This window comes from Pleurodeles waltl, chromosome 11 (genome assembly GCF_031143425.1).
Source record: "Pleurodeles waltl isolate 20211129_DDA chromosome 11, aPleWal1.hap1.20221129, whole genome shotgun sequence".
NCBI lineage: Eukaryota > Metazoa > Chordata > Amphibia > Caudata > Salamandridae > Pleurodeles > Pleurodeles waltl.
Window position 1 is genome coordinate 617,521,403 of NC_090450.1, and position 21,602 is coordinate 617,543,004.

The 21,602-nt window shown below is 43.9% G+C and overlaps 1 protein-coding gene across 3 annotated transcripts in view; it reads right to left on the minus strand.

Annotated features, from left to right (window-relative positions):
- The window catches only part of LOC138265931 (guanylate-binding protein 1-like), a 164,262-nt gene extending 145,627 nt beyond the window's left edge, over positions 1 to 18,635 (minus strand). For all 3 annotated transcript variants that reach the window (XM_069214129.1, XM_069214128.1, XM_069214127.1), the window contains exons 1-2: positions 18,404 to 18,635; positions 17,538 to 17,593 (exon numbers count right to left, since the gene is read on the minus strand). The gene's annotated coding sequence lies outside the window, so the exon portion shown is untranslated. The remainder of the gene's footprint in view (positions 1 to 17,537; positions 17,594 to 18,403) is intronic.
- Between the last annotated feature and the right edge of the window lie 2,967 nt (positions 18,636 to 21,602).

The following is a 21,602-nucleotide window of genomic DNA, read 5'->3' on the forward strand; positions in this document are numbered from 1 at the left end:
ATTTCACATTATGTTAGAGTTAAATAATGATCAGACCAATGGTAATTCAGACCACTCCAATGTGAAAGAAGTCAATCTTTTAACATTTCTGCAAGCAAATATTTGGAAGATAGGGATAGACAGTGTTACATGAGTGGCAGTACAAAGCACATGGCAGAGTCTAATTCTTTTCCGGCTGCGAAAACTAGGTGCTACAAGTGTAATAAGTTGGGACATTTCTCTAGGGTTTGTAGATTAGGTGTACTACAGGAATCCAAACGTAATGTGAATTAGGTCAGGAATCAGGAGGGAGTGGACAGTGTGAAAACTGTGAGCATGGATGACAATGAGATAGAAACTATGGTTGTGTGTGATGTTAAAACTCCTGGGGAAAGAGGTGGATATTGTCTACCATAATGTGTGGTGACTATGGATAGAAAACAAATATTGATGTGGGAGAATTCCTGTTCACTTTACACACTAATTGACCAAATATTGCAGGAAGATGTGGAATGTGAATTGTTACTGGCTGAAGTAGAAGTTGAAGGGTACTGTGTCTGTAAATTACCAGTCATTGGGTATTTCACAACCCAGTTGAAACTGAAAAACAGGTTTGCATTTAGGAACATTTATGTTGTAAAGGAAGGTAAAATAGTACTAGGTTGGAAGGAACAACATGAGTTAGGGATGATCTTAGACCAAACTCATCCGAACTGGTACTGCTTACAAAGCAGTCAGGTTGATAAGTGGAGTTCTAAATTTCCCAAGTTATTTGATGGGAAATTAGGATGTTTGAAGAATTTCAAGCATTGCATCGTACTGAAAGAGGGTGTTATACTTAAGGTCCACAGGTTTCAGAATGTGCCAATAGCATTAGGGGATCTTTTGAAAGAGGAACTTGACAGACTGTGTGAGTGGGATGTGATAGAATAATTAAATTATCTGCATGGTTAAGTCCTGTTGTTTTCGCTAAGAAAAATAATGGCAAACTCCATGTGTGTGGACCTCAGATATCTGAACGATTGTATTTGGATTGATTGTCACCCATCGCCTAACCTTAGTGAAATGCTGATTAATGTAAGGGATGCCATTTATTTCACCACATTGGATTTATCAAATGCTTATCACCAGGTACGACTGCCCCCTGATTCAAAACAACTGACTTTGTTTATAACACCACATGAAGCACATTAGTTTGTGTGGATGCCTTTTGGACTAGCTTCAGCACCAGTCATGTTGCAAGATGCTGCAGGGAGCTCTGATGGGATTCAAAAATGTGTTATGTTTCCAAAATGATATTCTTGTGTGGAGTTCTGATTGGTGCAAAATGATAAGGTGTTGGAGCATGTGTTGTAAAGATTGGAACAGGCTGGTCTTTTGATTAATAATGAGAAATATAAGTCTGAGGTGAATGAAGTGGATTGATTGTGACACACTTTGTCATGGGAAGGAGTGAAATCTAAATTGATGATTTTGGAAGCAATTGAAAGAACACCTTCTCCGAGTGACAAGAAACAATTACGTTCTTTCCTGGGCCTAGTGGAGTATTATTCCAAATTGTGGAACATTTTTCAGATAGGGTGCCTGTTTTACATTTACTCATGAAAAAAGGGTGCAAAATGTGTGGTTAAGTGAATGTGAATAGGCATTTGAGAATATCAAAAGATCGATTGTTAAGGCAGTTGCATTAAAACTGTTTGATCCCCATGATGGAACTATCATAGTATCCAATGCTAGTGCTTATGGATTAGGGGCAGTGCTCATGCAAAGGAGTGATGGAGTTCAAAGAGTAGTGGCTTTTGCTTCACGAACATCGAGGGGAGCAGAAAGCAAATATTCTACCATCGAAAAGGGGGCTTTGGCCTGTTGGTGGGATGTACAATATATCAGAATGTATGTGTGGGGAGCTCATTTTGAACTATGCAATGACCATAAGCCATTGGTAGATTTGTTTTCTACAAAAGGTGAATGGGTGGCGAAGTGGTTATGTAAGTTACAAGCATACAATTCTGACATCAAGTACGTATCAGGGATCAAGAATGTTAAACTCAATACTGTTGAGGATGACAAGGAATGGTTACTAGCCAGTGTGCAAGAGGTACACATTTGAAGCTATTTGCGAGGACAAGTGGAAACAGGCAAGAAATTATGATCAGCTTACAACTAAACGGAAAAGTGCTGCAAGTTGACAATAAAAGGATTTTGAGTGGGTTTTTGCCTGTTTGGAAAGAATTGTCTGTTACGTGTGGCATTGTTCGAAGAGGTGACAGTTTGTTAGTGCTTACGAATCTCAGAAACAGGTTATTAGAGTTGTTGCATGTTGGTCATGGTAGCATGTCAGCCAAGAAGAGAAAAGCCCAGGTTGATTTTTGGTGGTCTGGCATGGATAGGTCAATTAAAAGATTTGTTTGGAATTGTATACCTTGCACGTGCAGTGATAAAACTCACACGGTTTTGGAGACTCCTATTGTGCCTGTAAAACTGCTGACGATGGAGTGGGAAAAGGTTGGCATCAACCTTAGTGGTCCGTTTGATTGTTTTTGAGCGGGGAGTAAATTTGCTGTTGTAATGGTAGATTACTCTTCGAAATGGCCTGGAGGTGCATGTTTGAATGAGATTAAGTATCAGAATCAGTATGCTAACAGGTATAATGGTAAGTTGAAGAGGAAGCCAGGGAAGCTCAAGGAAGGGCATTTGGTGAGAGTATGTGTGGGGACTACTCAAAAAGGGAAGTTCTAGATGGCCTGATCCTAAATATGTGATAAGGGTTAAGGGAATTTGGTTTTGTTGAGTGATGGAGGGTGGTGGAATGCACAGAAAGTCCCCTTGTGCAATGGGTTGGAGTGTCAAATGTTGACAAAGGATTTTGAAGGATTGATGGTAATTATAACCACTAAGAAAGGGCCCATAAGTAACTAACTATCCCGATGAGTCTGTACAAACGCTAGCAAGAGAAAGAAGAATTAATGTCTGTATCACGTGCAAGCCAAACAAATTGGATGATTATATTTTGCATGTGAAAGGTTAAGAAATGTATGAATAAATTGAAGTTAATTCGTTTTTTGTTGTTTTGTTCTCCATGTTTTATGTTAGGAGGACTAACATTGTTTTAAGGAAGGGGTTGTGTTATATCCTTTGAGGCTGGGTGTTGTACTGCTCTATGTATTATTACTGCTGAGTATTGTAGACTCCTCGGTGACCTGGTCAGTTGGCCAGTGTCTACCAGTTGTTTCAAACTGTATGTCTATTAAAGCTAATAAACTTCCTTTATGAAATTTTAGAGTCTATGCTTCTGACAACGACTGCTTTTAAATTTGACGGGTGGACCATTATTTTGCCGGTATGTATACTCCTCCGTTGTGGCAGATATACATACTGTCAAGATTAAATCAGGCCTCAAGTTTTTTTATTCTGATTTGACTTGTGTACCTTTAAATTTACTGAAATTGTACTTAAATTTATGCTTGGATGGTAAGGGATGTTTTATAGTTCCCTTTATTTGGATTATATGACAATTAGGATTCTAAAAAAATCTTTATTCAATCGGTGGATGGCTGTATTCTATTATAATAAATGTGTTTTAAGCGACTATGCTTGCATAAGTAATTTATGAAGGGCAGCTTTTATTATGGTTGTCTTGTTATATGTAATAATATCGACAGATTCAATCTACGAGATGCAGATGAAATTATGCTGCATTTAATTTGAATCTGAAATTATTTTTATTAATCAAAAATATAAACTATTATTTACTTACCTAATAGATACATTTTTCAGGAACAAGATGCTGATTGGACAGTTGACAAAGGACGAAAGTGCTCTACTGAGATTTTATAAGACCTGAGAGAATTGCTGACAATGAGATGTTAAGATCGAAGATGGTAACAGATTTATTATAGCAGAGTGTGATTATGGTAATTATAATCAGAGGGGGAACAGTAGGACCGTAGTTGCAAATACAAAAAATGCTTAATCTAGGTTTTTAATAGCTAGCATGGTTAGGTCTCACTTGGCTGCACTGTGAATGTTTATTTTCCTGTGCACGAACCATGCACAATCATGTTTTCACTGACATTCAGAAAATTATTGAAATTCAGATGCAGCTTATCATCTGCGCATGGTGAGTTTGTTGAATGACAGTTTGCTAGCCTCCTATCTAAAGGAAAACATTAACTGTATATGAAACAGTACAGGGCTAACTAAGGGCCAGATGTAGCAACGAATTTGCGACTCGCAAACGGCGAAAATCGCTGTTTGTGAGTCGCAAATGCGTCTATGGTATGTAGAAATGCATTTTGCGAGTCGGAACCAACTTGCAAAATGCATTTCCGAGTCGCAAATAGGAAGGGGTGTTCCCTTCCTATTTGCGAGTCGCAGTGGTATGCAATTCGCAAATGGACTCGCAGTTAACATCCACTTGAAGTGGATGGTAACCCACTCGCAAACGGGAAGGGGTCCCCACGGGACCCCTTCCCCTTTGTGACTGGACCCAAAAATATTTTTTCAGAGCAGGCAGTGGTTCAGGGGACCACTACCTGCCCTGAAAAAATATGAAACAAAAGCTTTTTTTTTTTCTAGGTGCACCTCGTTTTCCTTTAAGGAAAACGGGCTACACTTTGAAAAAAAAAAAACTGCTTTATTTAAAAGCAGTCACGGACATGGAGGTCTGCTGTTCCCAGCAGGCCTCCATCCCCGTGAGTGCCCTGAGTCGCTATGGGGTCGCAAATTGCGACCCACCTCATTAATATTAATGAGGTGGGTCTTTGCGACCCCATAGCGACTTGCAGAAGGTGTCTGAGACACCTTTCTGCATCCCAAATTGCGACTTGCAATTTGCGAGTCGCAGGGACTCGCAAATTGCAAATCGCAATTTGGGAGTTTCCTACATCTGGCCCTAAATCCGTTATTATGAATGATGTAGAAGCTGCATAACGTGCAATGTTTCATTTTATGTCTATTTCCTGGCTGTAGCTAAATCAAGTAGATTTTTAATCAAAGTTTATTTCCTTGCTGTAGTAAAATCACAAAGACATTTAACCAATTATAATCAATTGAAAGTAAGCGATGGCAAACAAATAGTCTGATTGGTTAATATGCAAAGTTACATATTAGTACAACCCCTCTATGTAATGTTTTGCTATGAATTTTTTCTTTCTACTATCCAAAGAACATTATAAAAAGACATATTATTTCATTCTATTTCCTATAGAGTTAGGCTTTTAAAGGACTTCTTAACAGGGCAGTGATTTTATTTATTTTACTATGACTTATGATTGTACTAATTCCTGTAATTAACAAACTTTTGATTCATATAATGATTGCTTTCACTATTGAATAATATTTAAACAAGATTAGAGTCTCAAGACATCCTTTAGTGTTAACCCTATCTGTGCGTGTGTCAGCCAATGGCTGACACATGCACACCCTCCCTTTTGCAGGCCACGACCATTGGCCGACGCCAGGGAGAGGTACTAAAAATCCCATGGTGCTTAGCACCGGAGGACTTTTTTCAAATTTAAAACCCATCGGGAGACATGGAAGAGCTTCCGTTCTCCCCCCGAATCCACACCTGCCCATCTGTGACGTCAGCGCACTGCGAGGCGTGCTGATGTCACAGTTTGTTTTCCCCACCGGAGCAGGAAGCAAAGGTAAGGCGGCTTTCTATTGTAAGGAAAATGGGCACAAAAGGGCCTCCCCACCTTTCAGAAAGGAGTAGTTTGAAAAGGGATATTCTTCCCTTTCAAACAATGCCTTCCTGAAAGAGTTTCCTGGGCATGTATCGTGGATGCACTGCGATCCAAGCCCTGGAAACCCCACTAGATACCAGTGATTTCAAACGGGGGTGGCCATTTTTTTTTTTTTAAAGTTAGTTTACCCCTGGGTGGTGCGATCCCTCCCCAAGCCTCTCCCAAAGGGGTTAAAATATAAATTAAAAAAAATGGATATTGACTGGGGCATCGGCCCTTTAGAAAATGAGCCACCCCTGGTCCCCAACCCTGGCCATTTTTTTTTTTTTTTAATAAGTATGTTTACCCCTGGAGGCGTGTAATCACCCCACCAAGGCTTAAAAAATAATAATATATATATTTTTTTTAAATGAAATTGACAGGAGGTCGCCCATGAGCAGAGCTGACCCCCTGGGGGACAATTTTCTTTTTATAGATGTGTGGTTTCCCTAGGGGCCAGGATCACCCCTCAAGGAAACCACATAGCTATAAAAAAAAATCTCTCTCTCTATATATATTTAAATAGAGCAAAATTGTCATTGCATGTGTGGTTTCCCTGGGGGCTGCGATCAGTCCCCAGGGAAACCACACACACTTATAAAAGTGATCTCTTTACATATACATATGGAGAGAGAGAGACACTGGTGGTCATTCCGACCTAGGCGGGCGGCGGTTGCCGCCCGCCCGTCGGAATCCGCCTGAATACCGCCCCGCGGTCAATTGACCGCGAGGGGTATTCTGACTTTCCCGCTGGGCCGGCGGGCGATCTGATTCAGATCGCCCGCCGGCCCAGCGGGAAAGCGCCTTCCACAAGGAAGCCGGCTCGGAATCGAGCCGGCGGAGTGGAAGGCGTGCGACGGGTGCAGCAGCACCCGTCGCGCTTTTCAGTGTCTGCATCGCAGACACTGAAAAGCCTAGTTGGGCCCTGTTAGGGGGCCCCTGCCGTGCCCATGCCATGGGCATGGGCACGGCAGGGGCCCCCAGAGGCCCCGCGACCCCCCCTACCGCCATCCTGTTCATGGCGGCTTTCCCGCCATGAACAGGATGGCGGTAGGGGGGGTCGGAATCCCCTCGGCGGCGCAGCGAGCTGCGCCGCCTTGGAGGATTCTAAGGTCAGTGGAAAACCGGCGGGAGACCGCCGGTTTGCCCGTTCTGACCGCGGCCAAAGCGCCGCGGTCAGAATGACCAAGGGAGCACCGCCGGCCTGTCGGCGGTGCTCCCGCCCCCGTTGGCCCTGGCGGTAGGGAACCGCCAGGGTCAGAATGAGGGCCACTATCTCCCTATATATGTGTATTGATTTACACACACACATATATAGGTATAGATATAGATAGATAGATATATATATATATATATATATATATATATATATATATATATATATATATATCTTTTAGGTAGCAATAAAAATAACTCTTGTGATTATGTTCTTACTATAGAAAGAGATTAGACTTTTGTGCAAAGAACAGATCTGTATTTTATGTGAATAACTGCGTGGGTTAGGAAAGCCAGCCATTACCTGCACTTTAACACAAATTAAACGTATCTGCGAGGGGCGCTATGGAGAGATGAAGGGAAATTTTGCTGGGTGATAGTGAGGGAATCCAAGGAGACGGTCATGGGAGGGGGAGCAGCAGAAAAGCTTGTTGCACTGGGTGCCACCAGCGCTACAGTCTGTGGTTATGTGTACGTTGCAAGGTGAAGTAATAGTGTGTCTTTTTTGTGTTTTTTTCAGTGATTTCAGAGAACCTGCTTATTGAGGGAAGAAGCGAATGTAAGGTGACTGACATTTACTGTTGCACACATCACGTACACACACACCCACAAGCAGTTTTGTCACCATATCTGCCACCTGCGTAGGCTAGTGTTTTAGAGAGACAGTTTAGCCAGTAGCAGAGATGGCATATCGTTGGATGACGCCGGATCAGAGACTGAGACAGTAGATCTTGAGACAGCACCAGAGGGAGAGGAAAATGGAGCAGAATCTGGGAGTGATTTTTCAGTCGGCGGAGGCCCATCCGATGACACCTCTTCCAGTTACTCTGAGGGAGATAATGAGGACAGTCGTGCTGTTCCATCGCAAGCACAGACACAGACAGAGTGCTCTCTTGGCAGCCCCCCAATTTAGATCAGTCCCAAATTCCACCTTTTACTGGTGACCCTGGATGTAAAATAGCTACAGCCAAGTTTTTGCTAATTGACTACGTCCATCTCTTTTTGGATGTTGTTTTCCTTCAACAAATTGTGCAGCACACAACTCTGCGTTCCAAACAATTTCTGAAAGCGCATGGAGGCACTCTAGGGCCCCGGTTTGCTGGTGGAGCTAAAGAACGTTTTGTGCCTTACGCTCAAAATGGGGTCAGTGCAGAAACCCACCTTGCAGTCCAGCTGGATGACTCACATGGTTTGGATAAGCCCATCTTCACACAGGGGTAACCCCCATCTTCACACACGGCCGCAACAGGGAAGGACCCAAATCATATTGTGGAGACATCAAAATTATCTATCACAAAACAACCTTGTTTTTTAAGGCAGGGACCTGTGTTTTGGGTGCTGGGCCCGGCGGCTATATAGGGAAACCTACCAAACCCAGACATTTCTGAAAAATAGACACCCGAGGGAGTCCAAGGAGGTGTGGTTTGTGTGGATTCCCCAACGTTTTCTTACCCAGAATAACCTGCAAAAGTGAAACATTGAATAAAAGCTTTATTTTTCCTTGCATTTCTGTCACTCAAACTACAGGGATCCACAAAATTCCTACCACCCAGCGTTTCCCCACTTGACCTGATAAAAAACACTCCCCCACTTGTGTGTCTGTGCTTAGTGCTTGCGTCAAGAATGGATCACCCCAGGGTCAACAGTAGCCCTCATGTAAGGACTACCATTGACCGTTGTGTGTGCCATTCCTGTTATGGGCACTAAACCCAGGCACACCAGTGGGTAGTGTTTTTATCGGGACAAGTTGGGGAATGCTGGGTGGTAAGCAGTTTGTGGATCCCTGTAGTTTACATCACAGAAATGCAGGGAAAATAGTGTTTTTATTCAATGGTTTACCTCTGCAGGGCATTCTGAGGAAAGGAAGCTTTGGGAAATCCTCACAAGCAATACTTCTCTGTTCTCCCCTTGCTGTCTACTTTTCAGAAATGTCTGGGTTTGATAGGTTTCCCTAAATGGTTCCTGATCCCAGGACTAAATAGTACATTCACCTTAGTTATCATTATCTCCACAATACATTTTGCGACCTTTCCTGTTGCAGGTATTTGGCCTTCCCACACAAGGAAGGTAACATTTTTATTGGGGCGAGACCTGGGGAGTGCTGGGTGGAAGGACGTTTGTGGCTCCCCTCAAATTCCAGAACATTTCATCACCACAATGTGCGGACAAATTGTTATTAGCCAGATGTTGACGTTTGCAAAGGATTCTGGGTGATAGAACCTGGTAGGAGCCCCACAAGTCACCCCATTCTGGATTCCTCTAGGTGTCTAGTTTTAAAAAATATATAGGTTTGCTAGGTTTCCCTTTGTGCCAGGTGAGCTAGAGCCCAAAATCCACAGCTAGGCACTTTGTAAAATGCATGTCAGTTTTCATTGGAAAAATGTGATGTGTCCATGTAGTGTTTTGGGTCATTTCCTGTCATGGGCACTAGGTTTACCCACAGAAGTGAGGTACCATTTTTATTAGGAGACTTGGAGGAATGCTGGGTGGAAGGAAATCTGTGACTCCCCCCAGATTTCAGAACTTTCCATCACTGAAATGTGAGGAAAATGTGTTTTTAGACAACTTTGAGGTTCCCAAAGGATTCTGGGTGACAGACCTGGTGAGAGCCCCACAAGTCACCCCATTCTGGATTCACCTAGGTGTCTGTTTTTAAAAAATACCTGGTGAGAGCCCCACAAGTCACCCCATTATGGATTCCCCTAGGTGTCTAGTTATAAAAAAATATATAGGTTTGCTAGATTTTCCTAAGTGACGGCTGATTTAGATCCCAAAATCCACCGCTAGGCACTTTGCAAAAAACACATCCATTTTCATTGGAAAAATGGGATGTGGCCACGTAGTGTTTTGAGGCATTTCCTGTTGCGGGCACTAGGCCTATCCACACAAGTGAGATACCGTTTTTATCGGGAGACTTGGGGGGGAGTGCTGAGTGGAAGGTAGTTTGTGGCTCCCCTCAGATTCCAGAACTTTGCAGGTCCAAAATGTGAGGAAAAGGTGTTTTTTTTTAGCACAATTTTCAGGTTTGCAAAGGATTCTGGGTGACAGAACCCAATGAGAACCCCACAAGTCACCCCATCCTGGATTTACCTAGGTGTCTAGTTTTCAAAAATGTATAGGTTTGGAAGGTTTCCCTAAGCACCGGCTGAGCTACGGCCCAAAATCCACAGCTAGGCACTTTGTAAAAAACATGCCAGTTTCCAGTGGAAAAAAATTGAAGTGTCCAAGTTGCGTTTTGGGGCATTTCCTGTCGCAGGCAACTGGCCTACCCACACGAGTGAGGTACCGTTTTTATCGGGAGACTTGGGGGAACACAGAATCGAATAACAAGTGTTATTGCCAATTTTCTTTCTCTACATTTGTGCCTTCCAAATGTAAGGCAGTGTGTAAGAAAGAAGTCATTTCGAGAAATGCCCTGTAATTCACATGCTAGTATGGGGACCCCGGAATTCAGAGACATGCCAATAACCACTGCTTCTAAACTCCTTATTTTGTGCCCATTTTGGAAATATATAGGCTTCCTTGATACCTACTTTTCACACTTTATATTTTACCAAATGAATTGCTGTATACACGGTATACAATTAAAACCCATTGCAAGGTGCAGCTCATTTATTGGGCACCTTGGGTTCTTGATGAACCTACAAGCCTTACATATCCCCGCAGCCCGAAGGGTCCAGCAGACGTATAGGTATATTGTTTTAAAAAATCTGCCATAGATGGAAAAGGTTAAAGAAGAAAGCTTAGACAGAAATGGCTGGGTTTTTTTCAACTCAATTTCAATATTCGTTTATTTCAACTGTTACTTTATATAGGAAAACCTAGAAGGATCTACACAAATTACCCCTTGCTGAATTCAAAAATGTGTTTACTTTTCAGAAATGTTTAGCAGTCCAGGATCCACCATTAGTTTCACACCCATTTCTGTCATTAACTGGAAGGAGGCTGAAAGCACAAAAATAGTAAAAAATGGGGTATGTCCTGGTAAAATGCCAAAACCGTGTTGAAAAAATGGGTTTTCTGATTCAAATCCACCTGTTCCTGAAAGCTGGGAAGATGGTGATTTTAACACCACAGACTCTTTGTTGATCCCAATTGCAGGGAAAAAACAGATACTTTCTTCTGCAGCACTTTTTTCCCCCATTTTTGTTTTTAAAACCCCACATATGTTAGCTCTATTTTAGCTATTTTCTAGGTCTCCTCCAGGGGAACCCACAATCTCTGGGTATCTCTAGAATCCCCAGGATGTTGGAAAAAAAAGTAGGCAAATGTGGCTTGGATAACTTATGTGGACAAAACGTTATGGGGGCCTCAGCGCAAACTACCACAAATAGCCAAAAAAGGGCTCAGCACTAGCGGGGAAAAGGCCCAGCAGCAAAGGGGTTAATAATAATTTGGCTAATGACTTGTACGCAACAGATTACCCCTTCCTGCAATCTGACCTCCCAGGATTAATTATTAGGGGTGCATCAACAGTTATTAGTTTGTTATTAATTTAATTGGGGAGAGACGTGATATTAATGATGTGTGTAGTGCATCTCCTTTTAGAAGGGTCATGCTGCTTTGAAATGTAATCAGCAATCGTGTGTGGAATATGCCACTGCCCAGCAAGATTTAATGGGTGCTCTTTCCTGATTTCTTTATAATTATCAGCTCACTGTGGTCACTGTCTTCTGCAGTCCACTTTTCTGCATTGGGAGCTTGTAGTTAGGGCCACTAGTCCCATGAAATCATATTGGAACCAACAAAATACTATGATGTATAACTTTTTTTTAATAAAAAAGCGTAAATTGACACAATTCACCTATCAATTAGTCTCATTCTGTAAATATGTTGCTGTTTCTTCAACACAAAATAGCATCTTTGTTCCAAAATGTAATTTGTACACTAGTTTATGTTATTCAGACTATCTGCCTAGGGTAATAGGTACCACCACTGATCTTATGTGAGGTATTTCAGTACGAAATGTAATGCCGCACGTCTTCAATACATAAATAAATGACACACGTATCCTCAGACGGGCAGGTTGGATGTTGCCTACAGTGCACATTTCATGAAGTGCCCACCTTTTAGTGTCAGTGTGTTTAATAGTTTAATGTATATTTGTTTTTGTAACATGAAGTATACGGAATATATTGGACTAGCAGCTCTGTAACTTTAGGAACGCCAACGCCTCACAGATTCACCCTCCTTTGCTAGCTTCTTATTTATCTTCCATACTGGTTTTTAACTGCTGAATTGAAATAAATCAATGGCACATCTTCCCACAGGCGGGGAGTTTGGATATAGTCTATTGTGCAAATTTCACAAAGTGCCTGGTCACTTCATAATGGCTCTACCCCACATAATTTACCCCTCTCTGGTACCTAACCCGTTACTTTGATTTATCTTTAATGGGGTTTGTCTGCTTTCCTTCTCCTAGTTAGCATATCTTCTTCACCTCTTTCCTCCCCATACAGATCTCCTTGCTGAATCTCTATCCATCTTTCTTCCCTTAATGTATATCTTATCTCTTGTCTTGGCATCTTATAGTCAGGGCCAATGACATTGCACAATTTTGCAGCTGTGGCGTTTCTGAATAATTATGGATTCGCCTCATTTACCACATAATCCATCATCCGCTGTATAAACTGCAGATTGTAACAAAAAAAAATTCTGGATCAAACTCATCAAAAGTTAGTGGAATTCAAGGGATACTTGTTGCCATAAAGAGGAAAAACTATTTGCCCAGACAGTGTTAACATGTGTTAACGTGTAAAAATGACAAAACAATGAAGTAGTGATATCACAAAATAGATTGCATTCTGCCGCATGATTTGACTTGTCTTGCTGCACAATTTAGTCAACTCTGCCGCATAACTGACTCCTCCCCTGTCGCATAACATGCGTTTCTATCATCTACACCACCTATGTTTGATTACTACAAATGTGTCTTACTTGTCCCCTTTTGTTTTTTTTTGCTCAATTCTCCCTCTTTCTTCCACTGCTTGTTTCTTTCTTTTGAACATGTCTCATTGTTCTCCAAAGCTTTATCTTGTATGTGCCCTTTTCACCCTTGGCACCTGTATCTTTGGCGTACTCACTAATTATATGTTCAAACTATGTCCTTATCACTTTTTCTCTGATACAAAGGTTCCTCCCTCTTCTCCAGTTTCTTTCGCTTTCTTCCCCGGCGCATAGTCTTTGGCCTCGTAGACACAAGCTACAGTTCATACTTCCCATTACCTAATTCATTCTACCCCTCGTGTTTGCACTTCTCGCTTTAGGTGTCTCTGCTCTCTGTTGCTTTACTGCAATGCGTGGACACAAACGCTTTAAAAAGGGCAAAGTGAGCGATTTCTGTCAGGTGACACTGCAGCTTTATTAATCAAACATTTTTTCTACACGCATAATGAAGCTAGTTAGTTCGAGTCCCGTCAGCCCCAGACCTGGCGAGCCCACGACAGATGTTAAATTGTCTCTTGTGAAAACACACAGTAGCTACTTTTGCAGGTGTGCAATAAACAAAGGCAGGATTCTTCACCACCCAGATGCAGGTGCCATTTTCCAGGGATTACACGTCTCGCATGCAAATGGAGGAATCTTTATTAATAAAGCCTAACGTCCAGGTAATTCTGTCCTTGAAGCAGGTGTCCCTTCCCACAATACGCATATCCGACATTTCAATAGAGCAAGCACTGGCAAAGATAATAGGTCACACCTATCTGAGAGCTAGTGGGTTTGCCAATGTTTTTCAGCCACGTTGTGCAACAGTGTGGCTTCTGTTCAGCATGGCTAAATGTTACTGGGGTGGCATAGAGTAGAGTGGCATAGAGGAGAGTGGCATAGAAGAGAGTGGAGTAAAGTGCCATAGAGTGGAATGGTGTAAAGTGAAGTGGCTTAGAGTAGAATAGAGTGGAGTGGTGTTGAATTACGAAGAATGGAGTAGCATAAAGCGAACGGGCCTAAAGTAGTGTAGAGTGGCAGGGAATAGCGTAGAGTGCCATAGGCTGAAGTGGCGTGGAGTGGTATAGAGTGTAGTGGTGCAGGGTGGAGAGGGGTGGCGTAGAGTGTCATTGTGTAGAGTGGAGTGGCAAAAAGTGGAGTGACATTTTGTGGAGTGGGTGGCGTAGACTGTGGTGGATTGCCACAGAGTGGCATAGAGTGGAGTAGAGTGGCGTGGTATAGAGTAAAAGGTGTACAGTGAAGTGGCACAGAGTGGAGTGGCGTAAAGTAGAGTGCCATAGAGTACAGTGGCATAGAGTGAGGTGGAGTAGCATAGAATAGCATGGAGTATAGTGCAATAGCGTAGAACTGCATAGAAGGAAGTGGAGGAGACTGGAGTGGCATCAAGTGGAGTGGAGTACAATGTAGTGTAGTAGAGTAGAGTGGCAAAGACTAGAGTGGGGTGGTATTGAGGAGAGTGTAGTGGGGTAGAGTAGCAAAGAGTAGAGTGGCATAGAGTAAAGAGAAATGGTGTAGAGTGGAATAGAGTAGAGTGAAGTGGCATAGACTAGAGTGGCTACAGATTAGAGTATCTTAGACTGGAGCGGCATAAAGTGGCAAAGAATGGAGTGGTGCAGAGTAAATTGGCATAGACTATAGCACAAAGAGTGGAGTGAAGTGGCGTGGAGTAGAGGGTGTGGTGTGCAGTGGCATAAAGATCAAAAGTGGAGTGGCATAGAGTACTCCAGAGTGGCACTGCAGAGTGTCATAGAGTAGATTAATGTAGAGTGGAGTGGCACAAAGTGGAGCACAGTAGAGTGCATACAATGGAGTGGCGTAGAGTACAGTAGCATAGGCTAGCGTGGTGAGGAGTAGACTGGTGCAGAATGGAGTGGCATAGAGTGGAGTGGCGTAGAGAAGATTGGTATAGAGTACAGTGGCATAGAGCAGAGTGGAGAAGAGTACAATGATGTAGAGTGGTGTGGAGTAGAGTGGCACAGACTAAAGTGGAGTAGCATAGAGTGGAGAAGTATGGAGTGGAGTGGCAGAGAGTGGTGTAGCATAGAGTATAGTGATGTGAAGTAATACAGTTGCGGATAGGGTGAAAACAAGCTAAATAAGAAGCTGCATGTCTGTGTTAAAGGTAGAATAGCAATTGCATGCCCATGAATTATATTGAAACGTTTATTAAAAAACATAGGCCCTTATTACGAGTGTGGCTGTCTCAAAAACGGCCACACATGGGAAGACGGTCGCACTGCCGCAGACAGGGCGGTCTGACTGCCCTATTATGACCGTGGCAGATGGCCCACAGTCCAACCGCCAGCAGCACCAGGTTGCTGCCTGTCGACAGTCTGGTGGTCTCGGCAGTCGCAATCCGCAATCCTCGGGATTACGAGTCCGCTTTCCTCCATTCTTTGCATGGTGGTCTCACTGCCATGCAAAGGCTGTTAGAAAGGGGGCGTTGTGGGCCCCATGTGGGCCCGTATATTGCACATGCACTTGGCATGGACAGTGCAGGGGTCCCCATGGAATTTGCGCATTTCACTGCCCAAATTACGGGCAGTGAAATGCCTTATGGGTGCTGTTGCACCCGATGCACCACAACATTGCCGCCGGCTCGATTACGAGCCGGCGTCAATGTTGTGGTAAGTTTTCCGCTGGGCCAGCGGGCAGAAGCGCAGGTTTCACCTGCTGACCCAGCGGAAAACTCCAAATAGGGCAGCCAGCATACCTGGCTGCAGCAGCTTCGGTAGTCTTCTGTGAAGACCGCCGGAGTCGTAATGAGTCCCATAGTGTGATGCAAAAAGATGAACAAGAACAAAGTCAAGGAAGAGCACATACATGTACTTGGTTCATACTCCAGAGAGGAGCTAACACAAAAGGAAGAGAAGCCTACAGCAACTAAACAATCAAAAAATTGCAACTGAGACTGACAGTGAAAACAAATGGAATGCTAGGGGAGGGCTGTAAACCCACTGAATTGTAAACAATTAATCTTGGACAGCACGCACATGCTGTGCAGGCCAGACCTAAGAACAAGTACTCGGGACCACCACTGTCCGGCAGAAAATTCCATGCCGTGTTGTTTCACCAGTGATCGCTGCCCACCAGAGCCGGAGTGGAGAAACAAAAGAAGGCCTGGCAAAAATGCTGAAGTGAGCCTGGCTTCCTTCCTTTCCTTGCTCTACCTTTCTTTCCATTCCATCCTCTCTCTTTTCTGCCTCTGTGATCTCTTTCTCTCCACCTTCATCCTCAGTTCTTTCTCTCTCTCTCTCTCTCTCTTGTCCGCCTGTGCCTGCTGCAAGTAACCTCGGGAAGGTGCAGAAAGAGACGGCGACACCGCAGCCTGGACTTTCAGAAAAGCCCTGATGGCTCCAGCTCACCGAGGAATTATCCGATGGAATAAAGGGCCAGTTCAGCCCTGGTGTTTATGAGGTAAACCTGCAAGAAATATTATTTCTGACTCATTCCATGCGTCGAGCAGAGTCGGACTGAACAACTCCACTGTGTCTGCATCAACAGCAAATGCCAGCAGGAGTCACATTGTTCCCAGAATCTCCACAAGAGGAGCAAACGGAGCACCATCTGCCATCTTTCTTTTCTTGGACCACTCCTTTCTACCGGCAGATGACTTTTACGCTCCAGTACCACAGAACCAGGGTTGCCCTGTGGTTCCATAATGCATTTGGAAATCTCCGGCTTGCCCAAAAGAACAGAAATCCCTTGGCTTACAGAACTGCATGATCGACACCAGATACGATAAAGTGGGCGGGTCATGGGGTGATCGAGATTTGAGGTAGATCGTTTTGAGGGCTTTGGGGCGTTTTACATATAAATATCTATTGTTTTTAGTGTTTCCTTAGGTTTTCATTGAGGTGGGCGAGTCTGTAAATTAACAGGAAGAGTCCAGACAGGTTTCAGTGTGGGCTCTAAGAGCCCAAGCACAGCCAGCAAAATATTTGTGAAGTAAATCGTGCAACTAACATCTTGCAAACACACAGCAAAGATGTTTCAGATTTCAGAAACGTTTTCTTTGTAACGTGGGAGTGTTTTAATGTAGTACCTGAGTTTATATAGATGAACTGGTAGTCATTTGCCAGAAGTGACAATTCATTAAGATTAATTTAAAAACCTTCATGCCATCATCTTTATTGCCCTAATGACGATGCCAGTATAGAACCACCATTGCTTCCTGTATGTACATCACGAACAAGTAAGGACTTTATGCAATGCATATCGTGATCTGATCTAGTTCAAGGTGCTGTCAAGTGTGCTGATGAAAGAAAAAGAGTCACAGAAAAAATAAAATAATTACCAAGGATCACACAGTTTGTTCAACTGAGGTGAGGTATCCGAGATTGATGACAGGCCTCCTGGGTTAATACTACGAAATTCAGCCACAAGGCTAAAGTCTTCAGTGGCTTGTCCCCATCTAATTTTTAACCCTATGCCGCCCCTGATAGAGGTCACACCAACTGCCCAGCTGCGCGTGGGCAATGTAGGTAGCACTGAAACCTGTCTTATCGATCGAGCAAATTCTGAATGCATTTGCCCAAAAAAATTCACTACGATTGCCCACATGAGTGACCCATGACACTTGCAGACTATCAGAGGTCCGAGACAATAAAAAACACAACACAGCAGAGTGATAAATGATTCTTACTTTTCACAATAATAATGAAAACATACCTCGTTTTAAAAGCAAACGTGTGCCCCTTGAGACTGTGAAGCCTGTAGTGTCCACTCTGTAAGTAACAAAAATAAATACAGAAGTACATTTAAAAACATGTTGACTTGTTTCTCTTTGTTTTGTTCGACCTGTCTTGAACTCTTCCTATAGACACTGGATTAGTAGGACTCCTGCCGTTTCGTGCGTGTTTCCCCATACCTGTGAACTCACAGTAACTATAAGTGGTAGGTGTCTGGGTCAAATGGTCTATAGGGCAATCAAGCAGTGCCCGAAGGGCTGGTCCAGTTTTAGGATCTAGTGTTAAGGACTTCTCCGATATTACCACATAGTCTGCAACAAATACGAATGCTTACAGTCTCCCACACCCTGCAAAACCCTAGGCAGTGTGTCTTTATACGTTTAAAACTGTCTCGTTTTGCAAATGAGGGGCAATCTTTTAGCTGTTTCTCTAAAGAGAACAGCTTTATTGTGGTGCCCGCGCCGATTTTGTGTCTCAGTCTCACCCTGACGGATGTGACCCTAACATTAACGATTCTCCAAGTTATAACCCTCTTTGCACTCACGCATCACCCGCCAAGTTTTCCCTCCCTTCCTTCTGAAGTTGCATGAACTTCCTTCCTCACCATCTTTCGGCGGGAACGAGTCCCCTCCCTCACCTCTGCGCTTTTATTCTAGTATTACTCTCTTCTTCCTCTCCTGACTCGCTGTTTCCTTTCCACATCCTCTTTCTGGCTCCTGTAACATTTTACTCGTTTCTGATAGAGTCTGTTTGCTTCCTCGCCTCGCCTCGTTTTTTTTTTTTTTTTTTGCTGATGCCTTTTCCCGTCCATCCTTGCTGGTGTCTTCTTCTGCGCCCAATAATTACCCTTTTTCTGCCTCCTTCCAACTTGTTTGCCAGTCTTCTTGCACGATCTTTCTCCCTCGCCCTGTAGTCAGTCTGCAATCTCTCTCCTTATCCCGATCTCCTTGCCTGGCACGTTTTATTCTTTCACTGCTTCAGCCCCGTGCTCCTCTGTTTTAGGCACCTGCCTCCCTTAGTTTCCTTTCGGATTGTTTCCCCACTATACCCTCACCACCAACACCATCCCAGCATTTCGCCACCCCTACTTTGCCCCTGGTGGCCTCTTCTGAACTATATAATCACAGATGTGAAACCGAAAGCACGAAAGGGCGATAAATCACATGAAGTGAACCCGAAAGCATGAAAGAACAGATGAAACCGAGTGGTTTCCTGTAACTCATACCGTATATTGCTCAACGGAACAAAGAAACAGCCCTGCTGGAAATTCCACACCGTTAACTAGAACGCAGTGAGTGGATGTACTTTCCACATTTTTTAAAAATAGTTCCGTTCGTTTCTTTGCTGTGTTGGAGAGCCAATTTCGAGGTAAATTGAGTTTTGGGAGATGTTTCAACGCCAGCATCCATTCTTCAGAATGAACACAGCAAGGGTACTCGGCGCACTTCAGAAGTATTTTGGGTGATCATAAAACAGGCTAACCTCAATGAATAATTTTAGGTAAAATAAAATCAAAGGGTTCTTTTTAAAGTGTGATTCTTCAAAAATATAGACCTATATAAGTCGTATGTTCAACACACTCTGCTGAAAGGAATTTTGATGAGATACTCCACACCTTTAGGGACTAGCTGAATAACAAGAAACATTATCCGCAGCAGTAAAACAAGGACCAAGAACCTTCAACGTTGTTAAATCAAGGCTTCTCAAATCATAATCTTTCAGCCCTGGCAGCAGTCTCCAGCCTGTCGTCTGTTTTCCCTGTCATGCATGGCGATGATTTTACCTTGCAGGTCCCAAGTTGAAATCCTAAAATCGTCTCAGCCTTCTTTTCTTATGAGGTTTGTAAACTGGAGCAAGCATAGACAAAGTAAATAGTATTGTATTACTGTGATCATGCAAACAAAGGGGAGTACAAAAAAGTGGTGGAGTAACACTTTAATTGATATCAATCAATTATAATTTGTAGAGTGCAACTACTCACTCGTAGGGCTCTCAAGGCACTGAGGGGGTCAGTCCTCTGCTTCAGTCAAACAGCTGGGTCTTTAAGTTCTTCCTGAACTGAGGCAACAATGGTAACTTCCTGAGGTGAAGAGGCAAGGTGTTCCAGCTCTTTGTCAAGAGGTAGGCAAAGGATCTTCCTTCGGTCTAGGTCTTCCATATGTGGGGTATGGAGGCTAGTGCCTGTTGAGTGGAATTGAGAGTTCAGGCGGGGCAGTAGAAGGTGATGCAGTGGTTGAAGTAGGTGGGTCCTAGGTCATGGATGCATGGACAAGGAGTTTGAAGTTGATCCTTTTCTCAAAGAGAAGCCAGTGGAGGTCTCTTAGGTGTCTGGTGATGTGTTCGCGGTGGGGGACGTCCAGGATGAGTCCGGCGGAGGTGTTTTGGATGTGTTGTAGTTTCCCCAGGTTTTTCTGGGTGGTGCCAGCATACAGCACGTTGCCACAGTCGAGTCTGCTGGTGACCAGGGCGTAGGTTATAGTTTTTGCGGCAGTCATTTGGGATCCATTTGAAGATCTTCCGGAGAAGTCGGAGTGTGTGGAAACAGGAAGATGCGACCGAGTTGACTTGGCGGGCCATGGTAAGTGATGAATCCAGCCAAGGTTGCATGTGTGGTTTGTTCAAATGGGGGGGGGGTGGAGAGGGTAGCAGGACACCAGGTGTCAACCCAGGCTGATGCAGAGGGTCCTAGGATGAGGATCTCAGCCTTGTCGGAGTTGAGCTTGAGACAGCTATTCTTCATCCCAGCGGCAACGACTTCCATCCCGCTGTGGAAATTCTTCTCAGCAGTTGTGGGGTTTTCAGTCACTGAGATGATCAGCTGGGTGTCAACGGGATAGCAGACAATGGTCAGTCCGTGGTTCTTAACAATGAATGCGAGTGGGCCATGTAAATGTTTAAGAGTGTGGGGCTCGCGGATGAGCCCTGTAGAACTCCACAGCTGATCTCCATAGGTTCTGACAGGTAAGGTGGGAGTCTGACTCTCTGTGTTCTGCTAGTCAGGAAGGAGCGTATCCATTGTAAAGCCTTTCCGCGGATGTAAGCTGGAGCAGAGGGTGTGATGCGAGACTGTGTCGAAGGAGGCCTATAGGTCCAGTAGGATGAGGGCTCTTTCTGGCTGCGGTTGAGGAGCAAAGGGTTGCCATCTGTGGCAACAAGGAGGGCGGTCTCTGTACTGTGGTTGCTCCTGAAACCTGATTGGGAGATGTCCAGGATGTTGCTGTCCTCTATGTGTTTCCAGAGCTGTGCGTTGAAGGTTTTTTCGATGACCTTGGTTGGCAAATGCAGCAGAGAGATGGGGCGGTAGTTCTTGAGGTCCAAGAGGTCGGCCATGGGTTTCTTCAGGAGCGGGCTGATCTCGGCGTGCTTCCAGTTCTCGGGGAAGGTAGCCATCTCCATGGAACAGTTGAGAGTGTGGCAGAGCTCGGGAGTGATGGAGGTGTTGGCCAGGAACTGATAATTACTCAGAGCTGCTTCCTAGTCTATTGATTTGCTGTGTGACTTGTCATATCTGCTGTATGGAAATCAGACTTTGTCTTGTGGAAATACTGCATAGGCCTGGAGTTACTGGTCATAAAAATACTTACCAGCTGTTGTAGGCAGGTGATCACCTTAGAAGATCCCCACTTTGAAGTGGTAGAGGGGCTTGAGTGTCTCAGTGACCTGGAGGGCTATGCTTCAGGAGCTTAGTCTCCTGGCAGGGTTGCCTAAGCTGGACAGTTTAAAGGGCAGAGACCAGATGAAGCACAATCCACTGGCCCTCCAGGTTGGGCACAAAGCTAACAGCCTTGTACCATAAAAAAGCATTTGTTACAGAAACAGAAGAACTTCTATATCTTCTAGGCACAAGGGACTTACAGTGTCTCCATGAGACACGCATGACTGACAGCAGTCAAATCAACACGGAAACTACTGTCATTATGATGGAAGCTGAGAACCAAGTGCAAGACCACAGTCGAATTTTGGAATGTGTAGACTATGCATAACACAGGAAAGCTGGCACAAGTAAAATCTGAGATGAGACGCTACCACCTACACAAACTAGTGA